Genomic DNA, 18647 nt, shown 5'->3' with positions numbered 1-18647 from the left:
GGATGGAGAACTTGGTGTCACGCTAGTCCCCTCTCTAGATGTAAGGTTTGCAGGAACCTCAGAGCCAGCACTGCCATCATGATGGTATGGTATATAAAATGTATATTACGTTTCTATAATGGTAGATTTCATGCACGTGGCAAAAATGTCAAAATGACCAATCTTTAGACATTTTTCATTTTCTAATTTTTTATTCTTTCCTATCTTCTGCAGTGTTGAAACAAATCAGCATATAAACATTTTTCTGCTGAGGCTAGCAGGCAGATGCTCTCCAGAGGAATAAAGATTGAAGAAACTTCACCAGTAGTTCACTGAGCTTCACTTTCTTCAAACTTGATCTCAAATGTCTAAATTCCGTGCTGCAATTTAATAGAAGAGATAGTCATCTTCAAATCAGTGATTAAAAAAGAACTTTACAATCAGTGACAAGAGGATATTGAAAGAATAAATCAGACTTCCTGAAACACTTGATGCTATATCTGTCTACTTTGTGATCCTCAGATGTATGTGCCCTGTACACCCTCTCTCAGGACTTGGAAATTCCAAGTGGAGCCATCAACAGCTACTAAAACCCTGTATTATTATTGTTGTTGTTGTTGTTAGCTAGGTACAAGTGGCTCACAGCTGTCATCCTAGCAACTCAGGAGGCTGAGATCTAAGGACTACAGTTTGAAGCCAGCCTGGGTAGAAAAGTTCATGAGACTCATCTCCAATTAACCATCCAAAAAGCCAGAAGTGGAGCTGTGGTTTAAATGGTAGAGTGCAAAAAAAGCAAAAAAGCTCAGGCACAGTGTTAAAATGTGAAACCAGAGATAGAACACACCCCGAGTTCAAGCCCCAGGACTGGCACAAAAATAAACCTCGCTGTTTGTGCTCGTCCTTTTCCAAGATTTCATTCTTCACATTACAGCACTTCTAAGCTCATATTTTCTGTCATCCCCTACTTTCTGCCTGTTTTCTTTCCCCTCATACTCCAATTAGGCTCAGAGCATCTCTTTGAACCTTGATCTTGTAAGCATTATGCACACCTTTGGTCCCCAGATCTTACATAGATTGGATGTAAACTCAAGCTTAAGTGTACATATCTGATATTTTTCTTTCTTTTTTTTTGGGGGTCCGGTCGTGGGGACTGAACTCTGGGCCTGGGCGCCGTCCCTCAGCTCTTCAGCTCAAGGCTAACGCTCTACCACTTGAGCCACAGCGCCACTTCTGGCTTTTTTCTTTTTGCTTATGTGGTGCTGAGGAATCGAACCCAGGGCCTCAGGCATGCAAGGCAAGCACTCTACCACTGAGCCACCTTCCCAGCCCCTTATCTGATATTTTTCTAATTCTGTTGACAGGTCTGTCTCTTTTCACTGATAGTAGTGTTTCAACTCAAGTTTTCCCCTTTCTGGGCTTGTTGCTCCAGCTAGAGCCCTACTGCTCTGCCCCCAGGCCTGCTTTGTGATATTTTTGTCCCTTAGCTTTTTGCTCAAGATGGGCACCCAACCTATTTAGCTCCATTTCATTTTTGTGTTTTTGTTTTTCTGCTTAATTGTAGGTAATAGTCTCACAGATTTCTTTGCCCAGGCTGGCTGTGAACCTTGATCTCAGCCTCCTCAGAAGCTAGGATTGTTGGCGCCTTGTACTTTTCATTGTAATGTGGTCAGTTTGCCACTTACTTGTTGTCAAGGTCTCTATTTATAGTGAAACTTTGTTCTCCTTAACAGCTACACTTTGTGGTTAACTAAAAATACCCGACCATTAAGCTTGTGGCTTTAGTAGCTGCCAAAATGAAGTAATTATGCAAAGGGACCTAACACTTCAGAACCTCTCTCTTTGCAATTCCTGAAGCAGTTCAACTCAAATGTATATTTCGGTAATCCTCTTACTACCTTCTTCTCCTTTAACCCTTTTCAAATTGGATTCCTGGGGCTGCCTTTCAGGAGACCAAATAAGTGAAAATCCCTCTCTTGTAGGAGTATTTACACATAAATGGCATTCAGACAAAAGCACTTAATCCCTAAGTAGCTATTGTTTGAGTTACTAGCTCCAAGTGAAGCTGGAGTTGCTGCTAGAATGTGAGGTTATCCCTCATTTTAGAGCAGAAACAATTCAACGAAAATTACTTGTGCAATTATTCAATTGCTATTGTTATATACCAAGTAGTTGATATAATGCATGTATGAATTCTATGCATTTCATTAATTCTAGGCATGCAGGCAAGAAGAGAAGGGATGCATACATAGAAGAACTTGCCCAGAACTGTCTAGTGCAGGGTTTTTTGTTTTTTTTTTTTGGTTTTTATTTTTGTTGGTCATGGGGCCTGAACTCTGCTGGGCACTGTCCTCAGCTCTTCAGCTGAAGGCTAATGCTCTACCACTTTAGCCATAGCACTTTTTCTGCTTATGTGGTGCTGAGGAATCAAACCAAGGGCCTCATGCATGCAAGGCAAGCACTCTACCACTGAACCACCTCCCCAGCCCCTGGTTTGTTTTTTCTTTTGTTTTCCCTCAGTCTTAGGGCTTGAACTCAGGGCCTGAGCACTGACCCTGAGTTTCTTTTGCTCAAGGCTAGTAGTGCAGTTTGGGATTTTTTGTGTGTGTGCCTGGTTAGGGAATGTTTTTTTCTGTGTGCTTTTATTCGTCATCGAACCCAGGGACTTGTGCTCTTACTTGGCTTTATCTGCTCAAGGCTAGCACTCTACATTGAGCCACTGCTCAACTTCTGGCTTTTTGGTAGCTAATTGTAGCTAAGAGTCTTTTAGACTTTTTTGCCTCGGCTGGCCTGGAATGGCAACCCTCAGATCTCAGCCTTCTGAGTAGCTAGGATTACAGGTATGAGTCACCAAGTCCAGCTGGACTCTTTTAATGAATGTTCAGCTCCATGTTCCTAAACTTGGCGTATCTTTTAAAGTCATTGTTTGCCATAATACTGTACTGAACAGGCCCCAACCAGTTCCTAGCCTTAGTACTACAGAGGAGTGACTTGGAAGTTGGCACTCTTCCAGTGGGACTACTAGTCACACTGAGAATGAATGGAGTCCACCCCCACCCTGTGTCTCCCTTCCTGGCCACTTCCAAGAGGCTGTCTGGAGAAGCTGTGGCTTTCTAAGGGTTAACAGATTACTAAAAGGAGAAGCTCACAATGACTACCCATTAACTTGGTATGATATGGCAATAGCTGTACTTTTCAGACTTTTCAGTCTGACAAGATGAGTGGTCCAATCACTGGGGAGATAAGGGCCCTTTGTTGGTACTGTCATCCTCTATTCCTGTTACTGCCTTCTCTAGAGTCTGTAGCTACTGATCTGCCACTCAATCCCACCCCTTTTCCATTAATCATTACCCCCAAAAAAGGCAAAGCTGGTCTCCAGTGTGGCTCACCCTGTAATCCCAGCTATTAAAGAGGCTGAGATCTGAGGAATTGCAGTTCAAACACAGCCCTGGGTTTGAAGAAAGACCATGAGACACTTTTTTTTTGGGGGGGGGGGGGGGGCCGGGGGGGGGGCCTGAACTCTGGGCCTGGGTGCTGTCCCTCAGCTCTTCAGCTCAAGGCTGGCACTCTTACCACTTGAGCCACAGCACCACTTCCAGCTTTTCTTTTTGCTTATGTGGTGCTGAGGAATCGAACCCAGGGCCTCATGCATGCAAGGCAAGCACTCTACCACTGAGCCACCTTCCCAGCCCCAGATATTTTTTTTGGGGGGGGGGTCTGGTCGTGGGTCCTGAACTCTGGGCCTGGGTGCTGCCCCTTACCTCTTCAGCTCAAGGCTAGCACTCTACCACTTGAGCCATAAGTGCCACTTCCGGCTTTTTCTGCTTATGTGGTACTGAGGAATTGAACCCAGGGCCTCATGCATGCAAGACAAGCACTCTACCACTGAGCCAACTGAAGAGCTGAGGGACAGCACCCAGGCCAAGAGTTCAAGCCCCAGGACCAACCAAAAAAAATAGGCTTAACTACACTTAAATAAGGCTCAAATTTTAGTTATAGTTAGGTATTCTTCAACATTTAAGCCTAATGCTGGCTTACTCTAATAATAGAGAAGTTACTAAATATACTATAGAGATAATGGGCTTGCTTTTCTGTAATTGTAGGAAGGAACCACAAATAAGATAGATGCCATGCCTTACAACTGAGGCCATGGGCACCACCAGAAATATGGTTAGGCGCCCATCCTAAGATGGAAAAGTGAAACATTTTTGCTGTCTAGCAATACAAGGCATTCTAGACAGTTTGTTTTTTTCAAAGGGTGGGCAGAGGAGTTGGAAGCATGGTTCAGTTGGTAGAGCACCAGCCACTCAGCATAGTGAAAGGTAGGGAGTTCAGGTCCCAGTCCCCTGTCCCTGTCCCCCCCAAAAAAGAAGAAACCCAATGTATGTGAGGTTAGGAATGTGGCTTAGTGATAGAGTACTTGCCTAGCATACATGAAGCCCTGGGATCGATTCCTCAGTACCACATAAACAGAAAAGGCCAGACGTGGCGTTGTGGCACAAGTGGTAGGGCGCTAGCCTTAAGCAAAAGAAGCTCAGGGACAGTGCCCAGGTTCTGAGTTCAAGCCCCAGGACTGGCAAAAAAAAAAAAAAGCAGGGACTGACATCCGAACTGTAAGGACAGGGGGGATGGGAAGGGGGCATCCCTGTAGGAGGCTACTACAGGTGGCTCCCAGGGCAAATAGCAGGAGAGCCAGGACTTTGAACTTTTAAGTACTAAGCAAACATGAGGCCTAAGAAGCACCTGTGGAGTCCTAGATTGCATAGTAATTTATTAACAAGACAGACTAAAGGCTGAGGGTGTAGGAGAGCACCAGATTACCAAGGGTGAGATGCCTCGATTTGATTCCTGTACCACCACCCACAGAACAAAAAACTGAAAGACACAGGGCTGGAGATGTGACCCACTTGGTGATGTCCCTGGCCAGCATGCCCTGGGATCCATCTCCAGCACCCAAGGGGGAATAGAAAAAAATGTAGTTGTGCTTATGTGTAAGTAATATACAGGAGAATTGTGATCAATTTCTGTTGCTTAGCAACATGCCTGGTAGTCTTGCCAATCTACAAACCCAGACTCCTTCCCCCTTCCCACACTACACTGGTTTAGATCCAATTATCACAATTCCACAGGCTAGCACGATCCACAGGAGGTATCCATGGTGATTCTCACTATCCCCCTGTAGTCTTTGTATCAGAAAGGTTGGCGGATTTTTTTTTTTTTTGTGCTCCCTGCATCATTTCCCAACTCATTACTGTGCCTTCCAATTGCCTTCTTTGTACTTCAGAACTCTCCAAGCCTGCCCCCATTATCTAATCTCAAAGTTTCTTCTGTATGTTAATAGTAGCTTTCCAATTCCCAACACCGGATTTCTCCTACAGGTTATTGAAGTACTATCTGTGAAGCCAGACAAGATTCACCTGTGGCAAAATTTCTTTCCAGCTAAGAACAAAACAAGTTATCTCCTTTGAAAATACAATGAAGGATAAGTATAGGGTAGATAGTCAAAAGATTACAGGACTTAGGCCTGCCTTGCAACCCCAACCTTAGCAAGGAAAATTTCAAGAATCTCATTTGGTCTGCTCAGGTAACTCATAACTGTAACCCTAACTCCTCAAAAGGTGGAGATCTGAGAATTTTGGTTTGAAGCCATCCTGGGCAGGAAGGTTTGTGAGACTTTTATCTCTAATTAACCAGCAAAACCTTAAGTGGAGCTGTGGCTCAAGTGGTAGAGTACCAGCCTTGAGCAAAAAAGCTGAGCATGAATTCATGGCCCTGAGTTCAAACCCCAGTATAGGCACCAACAAGGAGAAAGGGAAAGGAGCCAGGCACCTGTGGCTCACTCCTGTAATCCTAGCTACTCAAGCTTAGATCTGAGGATCACAGTTCCAAGCCAACCCAGGCAAAAAGGTCCTCGAGACTCTTAGCTACAATAAACTACTCAGAAAAAGTGGAAAGTGGAGCTGTGGCTTAAGTGGTAGAGCGCTATCCTTGAGCACAAACAGGCTCAGGGACAGTGCCCAAACCCTGAGTTCAAGCCCCACGACTGTGCCCCCCCCCACCAAAAAAAAAAAAAGGGAGAGAAGGGGAAAGAAAAGAAAAAAGAATCTTGTCTGACTCAGTGTTCTTTCTTTTTTTTTCTTTGTCAATGGTGGGCTTGGGCCTAGGTGCTGTCCCTCAGCTTTTCAGCTCAACGCTAGCACTCTACCACTTGAGCCACAGCACCCCTTCCAACTTATTCTGCTTATATGGTGCTGAGGAATCGAACCCAGGGCCTCATGCATGTGAGGCAAGCACTCTACCACTGAGCCAACGTCCCAGCCCCTTGATTTATTCTTCCTTTTCCTGAAGGATCCTCCATGTTAACTCATCCTGAAGAACTAATTCCCCAAATCCAACACCCTTCCTATAAAATTCTTGCTATAAAATTCTCAGATTAGCTGAGCACCCTTCTCTCATACCTTTAATCCTAGGAACTCCGGAGGCTGAGATCTGAAGATCCTGTTTCAAAGTCAGCTTGGGTAGGAAAGCCTGTCAGATTCTTACCTCCAGTTAATTACAAAAAGCTAGAAGTTGGAGGTGTGGTTCAAGTGATAGAGCTCTACCAAATTATAATTTAGCACATTTCTTGGCTGATATTAAACACATTCCTTATGACACAAATAAGTATATGCATTTGAATTTCAAATTGGGTAAAATTATGGAAATTTGTCTTAATTTGGCTGTCTATGACTTTTTTTGGGGGGGGGTCAGTCATGGGGCTTGAACTCTGAGCTTGGGTGCTGTCCCTCAGTTCTTCAGCTCAAGGCTAACACTCTACCACTTGAGCCACAGCACCACTTCCAGCCTTTTCTGCTTATGTGGTGCTGAGGAATCGAACCCAGGGCCTCATGCATGCAAGGCAAGCACTTTACCACTGAGCCACCTTCCCAGCCCCTGAGAAAGGACATTTATTTATTTATTTATTTTTATCTTTTTGGGTCTGGTTGTGGGGCCTGAACTCTGGGCCTGGGCGCTGTCCTTCAGCTCAAGGTGAGGGCTCTACTGCTTGAGCCACAGCATCACTTCCGGTTTTTGTGGTTTATTGGAGATAAGAGTGTCATGGACTTTCCTGCCTGGGCTGGCTTTGAACCTCGATCCTCAGATCTCAGCCTCCTGAGTAGCTAGGATTACAGGCGTGAGCCACCAGTGCCCAGCTTATCTATGACTTATATAGCAACACAATTCACAATTTTACTTTTTTCTTCCCCTTCCTCATGGTGCTGAAGATGGGCCCCAGGAACTTGCACATGCTGGGCAGGCATACTGTACCACCATTGGGCCACATCTCTAGCCCAGTTGCTTTTATCATATAATACTTTGGGGTGCTGTGCTTTCTAACTGAGCTACACCCTTAGCCCTCAGCTTGTTTGCATTCAGTGTCTTGTGAATAAATTAATAAGTTTTCCTAGGCTTGGTATTTATTGAGTATTTAAAAGTTCAAAGTCTTGCCTCACTTGATGTTTACATTTGTAGTGAGCAGAAGTAGCAGTGTTTCCCTTTTTTTTTTTCCTAGCCTTGTATCTTAATGAAGCTGTTGTTTTCTGTTTCTGGCTGTGGAAAAAAAAAAGGGGGGGGGGGGAAGGGCCTGGCGGTTCCAGCAGTAGCTATAATCAAGAATGGCTATAATCGATCGGGCTGGGAAGGTGGCTCAGTGGTAGAGCGCTTGCCTTGCATGCAAAAGGCCCTGGGTTCGATTCCTCAGCACCACATAAGCAAAAAGCCGGAAGTGGCGCTGTGGCTCAAGTGGTAGAGTGCTAGCCCTGAGCTGAAGAGCTGAGGGACAGTGCCCAGGCCCAGAGTTCAGGCCCCACGACCGGACCCCCCCCAAAAAAAAAACACAAAAGAATGGCTATAATCAAGAACTGTAATAAAAACAAGATGCTGGAGGGGAGGTGGCTCGAAGGGAACCCTACTGCATTATTGGTGGGAGTGTACATTTGTTCAACCACTTAGGAAAGCAGTATGGAGGTTCCTCAAAAGACTCCACATAGAGCTCCCCTATGACCCAGCAATTCCACTTTTGGGCATTTACCCAAACAATCACAAACAAGGCTATACTAAAGCTACCAGCACAATTATGTTTATTGCAGCATTATTTACCATAGCTAAGGTATGGAGCCAACCCAGATGCTGCTCAGTAGATGAATGGATCAAAACAATCAAATTCTATGCCTCCATCAAAAAGAATGACACTGCCCCATTTGTTAGGAAATGGAAAGACTTAGAAAAATTATATCAAGGGAAGTAAGCCATGCCCAGAGAAACAGGCCCAGAGAAACAGGCCCCATGGCTTCCCTTATTTCCAATAACTAATATAAGTCTAGGACAAGCAGAAAAGGTCAAAAGCTATGTACATATGACCATATAAGATGTTAAGTGACATGAACCCCAAGATAGGGACACAAGTGGTATTTTCTTTCTTGCTATTGTTTTTTCCATATTTAAAATGTACTATGTGTTTTTTTTTTGTTTCTCTTGTATATTCTTTCCCCACGGTATAACCCCTGTTTTCACTGTATTTGATGTTGGTGCCCTGCATCTTGTATATACATTTTTCTAATTTGGGGGTGGGAAGGGAAATAACAAAATGCTGAAATAAGGATTCAGATTGTAACAATGAAATGTATAAGACACTATGTTGAAAATGAACTTTACAACTTGGGGGTTCAGGGGAAGGGAGGAGTTGGGGAGGTGGGGAGGGAAGGGATGGTAAGGGAAAAATGAAGGTGGAGGAAACAATGCTCGGTAGGAAATGTACTCACTACCATACTCATGTACAGTATTTTTACAATAAAAAACATTTTTAAAAAAGTTGGTGCTGTACCACTTGAGCCACACATCTTTTATCTTTTGGCTGGTTAACTGAAGATAAGAATCTCATGGGATTTTGTGCTAGGGCTAGTTTTGAACCATGGACCTCAGATCTCAGCTTTCTAGATAGTTAGAATTACAAAAGCGTGCCTTTTCTATTTGTTTCATAACATTTTCAAAGAGATCAGGCTCTTTAGAATCAAATAATGCTTGCTAACTAAGTTAAAATGTTTGTTGTGTGAAAGCGACAAAGTTCTCTTAAGAGTAGTGGTGCCACTTTAAAGGTTTTTGATCCAGAGAGCAGAGAGACAAAGCCCAGCACTCAGAACCTGCACGGAGACCCCTCCCCCACCCCTTGGCCAGAGGCCCATCTCACAGCATCAATGCAGGCAAAGACAGAGGAGAAACAAGCAAAGCCACCATTGCCGGGCCCAGCCCACAAGCATCTCAGCTGAACTCTTGATTGCAGCAGTGACCTACATCACACAGAACCAACAACTAGCTCCAGGGTGAGTACCCTGCAGGGTATAGTGTATCCCTCAAGGGAGATGTGAGCTGGTGGGACCCCCCAGACCTTTACCCAGACCCCTACCCCAACACCTGGACTACAGGACCCACTAAAACTGGGAACCTTTCGAGAGCTCCAACAGCCCGTGGAGCACATGCAGCCGGCCAGGCTAGATCAAGAGCACCCCTGGAAGGGAGATTAAACACCCAAGCCTGGAACAGCACCCCTGGGTCACAACAGCCAACAGTGGAAGACATTTGAACTGTACTCCAGGCTGCATAACTCAGGTGGGATACACAGCAGCACAGGTCCAACGGGCATGCCCCAGGCTGGGGACCAGGAGCTAGGACCAGGCCTGGGGATCCCATGCCTGAGTAAGACAACCAACTCCTCCCGATTGTAATCACAAGCTGAGCATATGCCTCAGCAGAGGGGGGGAAACAGGGAACTGCAACCCCTGGGAATCACACCCGTGACAGCAAAAGACCTGGGTGTCCAGAGCAAGAGAACCAGAAGCTCAATCCCCACCAGAACCTGACCCATATATCTCAGGCTGGGAATTGGACAACTCAGGCTGTCAGCACCGGATAGTCAGGAGCTCAGGCTGGTAAGGTGGCTCAGCAGTAGAGTGCTTGGCTTGTGTGCATGAGGCCCTGGATCTGATTCCTCAGCACCACATAAGCAGAAAGGGCCCGAAGTGGCACTGTGGCTCAAATGGTAGGGCGCCAGACTTGAGCTGAAAAGCTGAGGAACAGTGCCCAGGCCCAGAGTTCAGGCCCACAACCCAAAAAAACCCAAAGAACAAACAAACAAACAAAAAAACCCCAAAAACCCATCAGAAGCCCATAGCAGACTCCAGCAACTGGGAGAGCACATCTAGCACATTTAATCTTGCCAAGAGCACCTGCAGGAGTAAACAGGAGCAGTCTAGGCCACTCAGTCCTTTTAAAGGCGGGAACTGCTAATGATCTACAGCAGAGAGCTGAGAGCCCTAAGTGAGTCAGACCAGCAGCTGGGGGTGGGCCCCAACAGAACCGAGACCAGGTACAGACTCTCTGCCACCCCAGAAACAGCAACCAAGCAAAGACAGACACCTATTGACCAAAACAAAATTTCAGATTAGTCTCCAATAATCCCTGAATCCCCATGGGAAAATCACAGAGAAAAATTACAAGGTTTATCAACATTCAGGATAGCAAGCTACCCCAAAAGCAAGCAGCCACACAGGGGAGAGCCCCAGGGGGAGCAAAGCAGAAATGAAGACAAAAATTACATCCAAGAGAAGCTGGAGGCAATGACTCAAGAATTAAAGCCAGAAGTAGACCAGAAATTTAAAGAACACAGGGATGAACATCGAAAGAGATGCAGGATCTCAAAAGAAGGTGGACACAAAAATAGAGACAGGGCTGGGAAGTTGGCTCAGTGGTAGAGCGTTTGCCTTGCATGCGTGCCTTGCATGCGTGAGGCCCTGGGTTCAATTCCTCAGCACCACATAAGCAAAAAGAAAAAAAAAGCCGGAAGTGGTGCTGTGGCTCAAGTGGTAGAGTGCTAGCCTTGAGCTGAAGAGCTGAGGGACAGTGCCCAGGCCCAGAGTTCAGGCCCCATGACCGGACCAAAAAAAAAAAAATAGAGAGTACACACCTCACTAAGAGATGAGATTAGTACTTTGAGAAGCAACATCAAATCCATAAATGAGTCCATTTCCTCCATGCAAACCACAATGGAAGTCACAGTTAATAGAGTGAACAAAATGGTGTTTAGAGTGTCAGATACAGAAGACAGAATACATCAACTGGACCAAAAAGTCACAGATATGGAAAACTCACTCAAATTATGCCAAATGGAAGTCCAAGAGCAAGTGGATAGTGCCAAGAAATTTAACTTTCATATAACTGGAGTGGACAAAGCCTAGTGGACAAAGCAAGGGAATGCAACACATACTCAACAATATTATCAATGGAAATCTCCCCCATCTTTAAAAAGAACATCTTACCTACATAACAGAAGCATATAGAACACCTAACAAGCAGGATCCCAGGAGAAACACTTCTAGACACATTACAGTAAAAATGATAGATCTGAATAATAAGGAAACAATCTTGCATGCAACAAAAATGAAGGAGCGATATTACAATGGGAAAAAAATTAGAATCACTGCAGATCTCTCCACACAATCACTGAATGCAAGAAAGGCCTGGGAAAATACCATCCGAGTACTGAGAACCAATAACTGCCAGCCTAGACTGATATACCCAGCAAAGCTAACATTCACAATTGATGGAGAATTGAAAAATTCTAATAGTAAAGAAAAGCTAAATGAATTCACAAACAATAAGCCAGCATTGCAAAGAATACTAAGAGGGGGAACACAACCTGAAGAAAGCAACCAGGAATGGGGACGTGCACCAGACAGGCATTAATAGAAGTCTAACTGAGCAAGCACAGGAGGAAAGGAAAGAAGAAAAACTTAGGAAAACGGAATCACAGGGACCACAATACATCTCTCTATAATATCCTTAAATATTAATTGACTTAATTCACCAATCAAAAGAAAAAGAACTGCAGATTGGATCAGAAAACAGGATACATCCATCTGTTGCCTTCAGGAGACCCACCTCTCAGCCAAACATACAAACAAACTCAGAGTGAAAGGTTGAAAAGGATCCACCAATCAAATTCCCCCAGTAAGAAAGCAGGAGTAGCTATCCTGATATCTGATAAACTTTTCATTAATATCAATACAAAAAGACAAGGAAGAATACTACATATTAATACAGGGAACAATCCAAGAGGAGGATATTATCACTATCAACTTATACTCCTCACACATTGGAGTACCCAAATATGTTAAGCAAATACTCTCAAACTTACAGAATAAAATAGATCCGAATATGAAAACACTAAGAGACTTTAACACTCCACTCTCACCAAAGGGCAGGTTTACCAACCAGAGGATTGGCAAAGAAGCTATCAAATTAACTGAGGCCATACTTTAAGCAGAACTAACTGACATCTACCGAGTATTTCACCCTAAAACAATACAGTACACATTCTTCTCAGCAGCTCATGGAACTTTCTCCAAAATTGACCATATCATAGTTCATGCAAGGAACTTAAGCAAATACAAAGGGATCGACATAATCCTCTGTATCCTATCGGACCACAGTGGAATCTAGTTCTCAATAACAAAGCATACCACAGAAATAACTAAAATACATGGAAATTGAACAGCACACTTCTAAGCAACACCTGGGTAACAGAAGAAATTAGAGAATAAATTAAAAAGTTCTTACAATTAAATGCAAATGAAGACACATCAAAAAGAAACTTGTGGGACACAGCAAAAGCAGTCCTGAGGGGCAAATTTACTGCCCTCAGGGCCCACATCAAGAGAATGGAGACAGACCAAGTAAATAATCTCATGTTGCAATTAAAACAGCTAGAAAAACATGAAAAAAATGGAACCTAAAGTTACTAGACAGAGCCAGATAAACAAATTAAGAGCAGAAATTAATTAGAGAATAGGAAAATTATAAATTAATAAAACAAAAACCTGGTTCCTTGAAAAAATAAAATTGATAGACCGTGGCAACATTAATTAAGAAAAGAATAGAACTATCTTCAAAAGTTATACTCTCTAAAGAAAGAAAACCTAGCCGGGCCATGGTGGCTCACGCCTATAATCCTAGCGCTGGCTTTGAGCTGAAGAGCACAGGGACAGCGCCCAAAGCCAGAGTTCAAGCCCCATGACCGACAAAAAATAAATAAATAAATAAAAATAAAGAAAGAAAGAAAACCTAGCAGAAATGGATGCATTTTTAGAGAAATACAAGTTGCCCAAACTGAGCAAAGAAGTAAATGAATTAAATAAGCCAATACCTTACAACGAGATACAGGAAACAATCAGAAGGCTTCCAACAAGAAAAACCCAGGACCAGATGGATTCACAACAGAATTCTATAAGACCTTTAAAGAAGAACTAATACCCATATTCCTCAAGCTCTTCAGAGAAGGAGGAAGATATCCCAAATCCATTCTACGATGCCAATATCACACTCATCCCAAACCAGGCAAAGACCCAACCAAAAAAAGAAAACTACAGAACAATCTTCTTGATGAGCACAGATGCAAAGATCCTTAACAAAATTCTAGCTAACAGAATCCAGAAACACATAAAAAAAATCATACACTACAACCACATAGGCTTCATCCCAGAGATGCAGGGATGGTTTAACATACGTAAATCAATAAATGTAATCCAACACATCAACAGAGCCAAGGTCAAGAATCACATGATTATCTCCACTGATGCAATACAACATTCATTTATGTTAAAAGCTCTGGAGAAAATAGCAATAGAAGTAACATTCCTTAAAACAATAAAAGCCATATATGACAGACAAATAGTCAATATTGTAAACTACAATCAATTCTCCTAAAATTAGGAACAAGGCAAAGAAGCCCACTGTCTCCACTCCTCTTCAATATAGTCCTGGAACCCTTACCCTGGGCAATAAGGTAAGAAAAAGACATTAAAAGGGATCCGCATAGGGAAAGAAGAAGTTAAACTATCCCTTTGTGCAGATGACATGATACTATACCTTCATGATCCCAAAAAATCCATCCCCAAACTCTTAGAAATCAAAAATCACTTTGGCAAAGTACCAGGATACAAAATCAACCCACAAAAATCAGTCGCTTTCCTGTACACTGACAATGTACAAGCAGAGAGGGAAATAAAGGAAGCAACCCCATTCACAATAACCTCCCCAAAAATAAAATATTTAGGAATTAACCTAACCAAAGATGTAAAAGAACGATTTAATGAAAACTATAAAAACTTAAAAAAAAATTATAGGGGCTGGGAAGGTGGCTCAGTGGTAGAGCGCTTGCCTTGCATGCGTGAGGCCCTGGGTTCGATTCCTCAGCACCACACAAGCAAAAAGAAAAAAGCCGGAAGTGGAGCTGTGGCTCAAGTGGTAGAGCTCTAGCCTTGAGCTGAAGAGCTGAGGGACAGCACCCAGGCCCAGAGTTCACGCCCCACCACTGGTACACCCCCCCAAAAATGACATAAGACACCAGGAAATGGAAAGACCTTCCATGCTCTTGGATAGGCAGACATAAAACAGTGAAAATGGCAATACTGCCAAAATTAATATACAAATTTAATGAAATTCCTATTAAAATCCCAATGATGTACATTTCTGAAATACAGAAAACAGTCCAAAAATTCATATGGAAAAACAAAACATCTAGAATAGCCAAAACAATTCTAGGCGAAAAAGATAGCTTGGTAGGGATCTCAATGCTGGACTTCAAACTCTACTATAGAGCCATAATAACAAACACAGCATGGTAATGGCACAAAAACAGACCCGAAGACTAATGGAATAGAAGATCCAGAAATAAAACCACATGCCTACAGTCATCTATTATTTGACAAAGGAGCCAAAGACATACAGTGGAAGAAACACAGCCTCTTCAACTACTGGTTCTGGGAAAACTGGGCAGCCACATGCAGAAAACTAAAAGTGGACCCCAGCCTATCACCATGCACCAACATCAACTCAAAATGGATTACAGACCTTAACATCAAACTCAAATCTCTGAAACTACTGCAGGACAGAATAGGAGAGACACTTGAACTAATAGGCACAGGAAGGAACTTCCTGAACAGAGTCACAGGGTCACAGCAAATTGGAGAGAGACTGGACAAATGGGACTACCTTAAAATAAAATGTTTCTGCACAGCTAAAGCTATAGCAACCAAGCTAGAAAGACAACCAACTAATTGGGAAAAAATATTTACCAGCAATATATCAGACAAGGGGTTAATATCCAGCATATAAAGGGAACTCAAGAAACTAATCTCTCCCAAACCTAACAAACCAATTACTAAATGGACAAGGGAACTAAAGAGAGCCTTCTCAGATGAAGAAGTAAAAATGGTAAAGAAACACATGAGGAAATATCCACCATCCCTGGTTGTGAAGGAAATGCAAATAAAGACAACCCTGAGATACCACCTTAACCCAGTCAGAATGGCCCACATCCACAAGTCAGCCAACGACAAATGCTGGAGGGTATGTGGAGAAAGAGGAACCTTATTGCACTTGCTGGTGGGAATGTACACTTAAACAACCACTTTGGAAAGCAGTCTGGAGGGTCCTCAGAAAGCTAAAGATTGACTTCCCTTCTGCCTAGTCATACCACTTCTAGGCATCTATCCTGAACAACAGGAACCAGTATACAAGGACACATGGACCTCCATGTTCACTGTAGCACTGTTTACAATAGCCAGGATATGGAAACAACCGAGATGTCCCACCACAGATGAATGAATCCAAAAATTGTCGTACCGATACACAATGGAATATTATGCAGCCATGAGAAAGGACAAAATAATGGCATTTGCAGGGAAATGGATGAAGCTAGAAGAAATCATGTTGAGTGAGGTAAGCCAAGAGCAAAGAGACAAATGGCACATGGTCTCCCTGATAAGTGGATGTTAAATCCAAAATGTAAGGTGATACGACAAAATTAACAAGACTTAAGAAACAAAGGACTTCCACTCATCTGGTCTAATCACTACTAAATAACCCCATGCTGCTGATCACATATATGGTATATATGTTCATACCAGATGGAAACCAGGACGACGACACAGAACTAGAGGGAATCAGGGAAAAACATACAACAGTGGGACCCATCAGCTGCACTGGACATTGATCAAAATGAACTAAGCAATTCAATGGCAGCGATGGGAGAGAGGGAACAGCTGATGCTATGCAAAACAAAAGAAATGTACATATCACCCAATGTGGAAGAAGTAACTGTATTGCAAAGCTCATACAACTCATGCAAAGCTCATAGAACTCATAAATGTTATAGACCACCGTAGACAATTTGCCCCATGAAAGTTAGAGTGTCCGGGTCCCCGAGGCACAGGGGGCTGTCTGCAGACCACCCACCCAGAAGCCTCCTGAGGCACCGGTGTCAGACACCGATCTCTACGACCTGGCGTCCCAGAGACACAGGGGGCTGCCTGCAGATCACCCGCTCAGAAGCCGCCTGAGCATGGACACTGTGGATCCGACAGCTTCGATAGAGGCAGAGACAGAAAAGAATCACACAGACAGAGCCACCACCGCCCAACCCAGCCCGCAACCACCCCAACTGCACTCGGATTGCAACAGCAACTGATGACCTACACCACACAGAATCAACTAGCTCCAGGGTGAGTACCTCACAGGGCACAGCGTATCCCTCAAGACCAGAGCTGGAGGGAATTCCCAGACCCTGACCTAGACTCCCTACCCCAACACCTGGACCACAGGACCCACTAAAACTGGGAACTATTCGAGAGCTCCACCAGCCCGTGGAGCACACTAAGCTGGCCAGGCTAGAGCAAGAGCGCCCCTGGAAGGGAGCTTAAATGCCCAAGCCAGGAACAGCGCCCCTGGGTCAAGACAACCAACAGTAGAAGAAATTTGAACTGTGTACCCCAGGCTGCATAACCTAGGTGGTATACACAGCAGCACAGGCCCAACGAGTGCGCTCCAGGCAGGGGCCGGAACCAGGCCTGGGGATCCGGTGCCTGAACAACACAACCAACTCCTCCCAACTGAAGTCAAAAGCTGAGCATACGCCTCAGCAGAAGGGAGAATAACAGGGAAGAGCACCCCCCGGGAAGCATGCCTGTGACAACAAAAGACCTGGAGGCTCAGGCCAAGAGAAGCCCAAACCCCACCAAAATCCCACCCATATACTCTAGGCTGGGAATTGGGCAACACAGGCCGCCAGCACCTACCTGATAGTAAGCAGGAGCTCAGGCTGATAAGGCAGCTCAGCAGTAGAGTGATAGTCTTGGATGTATGAGGCCCTGGATCTGATCCTCAGCATCACAAAAGCAAAAAGGGTCAGAAGTGGTGCCGTGGCTCAAATGGTAGGGTGCCAGCCTTGAGCTGAAGAGCTGAGGGACAGCACCCAAACCTAGAGTTCAAGCCCACAACCAGCCCAAAACAAACAAACAAACAAAAACACATCAGGAGCCCATAGCAGACTCCAGCATCTGGGAGAGTGCATCCAGAGCCTCTGATCTTCCCAAGAGCACCCGTAGGAGCAAACGCAAGCAGTCTAGGCTGCTCAACCCTTCCAAAGGCGGGAATTGCCAGCGATCTACAGCAGAGAGCCGAGAATCCTAAGTAGGTCAGACCAGCAGCTGGAAATAGGCTCCCAACAGAACCCAGATCAGGCACAGACTCTCTCTACCAATACAGAATCAGCAACCAAGTAAAGACAGACACACCAAAACAAAATTGCAGATTAGTCTCCTGAACCCCCATGCGAAAATCACAGAGAAAAATTACAAGGTTTACCACCACCCAGGACAGCAAGCTATCCTCAATATCTAGCAGCCACGCAGGGGAGAGCCCCAGTGGGAGCAAAGCAGGAATGGAAGACAAAAGCTACATGCAAGGGTTGCTGGAGGCAATGACTCAAGAAATAAAGTGAGAAATTGATCAGAAATTGAAAGAACACAAGGATGAACTATCAAAAGAGATACAAGATATCAAACAAGAGATGCATGCAAAAATAGAAGCTGCACAAACCTCAGTAAGAAGTGAGATAAACGCCAAATTAGAGGTAATGCATACTGATCGAGGTGAGATCAATACTATGAGAACCAACATCGAATCCATAAAGGGATCCATTTCCTCCATGCAAACCACAATAGAAGCCATGGTCAACACAGTGAATGAAATGGAAGGTAGAGTGTCAGATACAGAAGACAGAATACACCAACTGTACCAAAAAGTGACAGATATGGAAAAATCACTCAAATTAAACCAAAGGGAAATTCAAGAGCAAGCAGATAATGCCAAGAAATTTAACCTTCGTATAATTGGAGTGGACGAAGGTGAAGAATTTCAGAGCAAGGGAATACAACACCTATTCAACAAGATAATCCGTGAAAATTTTCCCCACCTCAAAAAAGAGCATCTTACCTACATATCAGAAGTGTATAGAACACCCAATAAGCAAGATCCCAGGAGAAACACTTCTAGACACATTATAGTAAAAATGATAGATCTGAATAATAAGGAAACAACATTTTGGCATGCAGCAAAAATGAAGAAGGAGCTATACTACAATGGGAAAAACATTAGAATCACTGCAGATCTCTCCACACAAACAATGAAAGCAAGAAAGGCCTGGGAAAGCACCATACGAGCCCTGAGAGCCAATAACTGCCAACCCAGACTAATATACCCGGCAAAGCTAGCATTCACATTCGCTGGAGAACTGAAAA

The 18647-nt window shown here is 44.0% G+C and overlaps 1 long non-coding RNA gene across 1 annotated transcript in view; it reads right to left on the bottom strand.

Annotated features, from left to right (window-relative positions):
- Positions 1–276: 276 nt before the first annotated feature.
- Positions 277–18647, bottom strand: part of LOC105995194 — an 80008-nt gene continuing 61637 nt past the window's right edge. Inside the window, exon 7 of the long non-coding RNA XR_001175553.1 lies at positions 277–359. This is a non-coding gene — a long non-coding RNA (uncharacterized LOC105995194). The remainder of the gene's footprint in view (positions 360–18647) is intronic.

The sequence above is a fragment of the Dipodomys ordii genome, unplaced genomic scaffold (assembly GCF_000151885.1).
Source record: "Dipodomys ordii isolate 6190 unplaced genomic scaffold, Dord_2.0 Scaffold116, whole genome shotgun sequence".
Classification (NCBI taxonomy): domain Eukaryota; kingdom Metazoa; phylum Chordata; class Mammalia; order Rodentia; family Heteromyidae; genus Dipodomys; species Dipodomys ordii.
The sequence above is the reverse complement of the archived record's forward strand: the minus strand, read 5'-3'. Positions and strand labels throughout refer to the sequence as shown.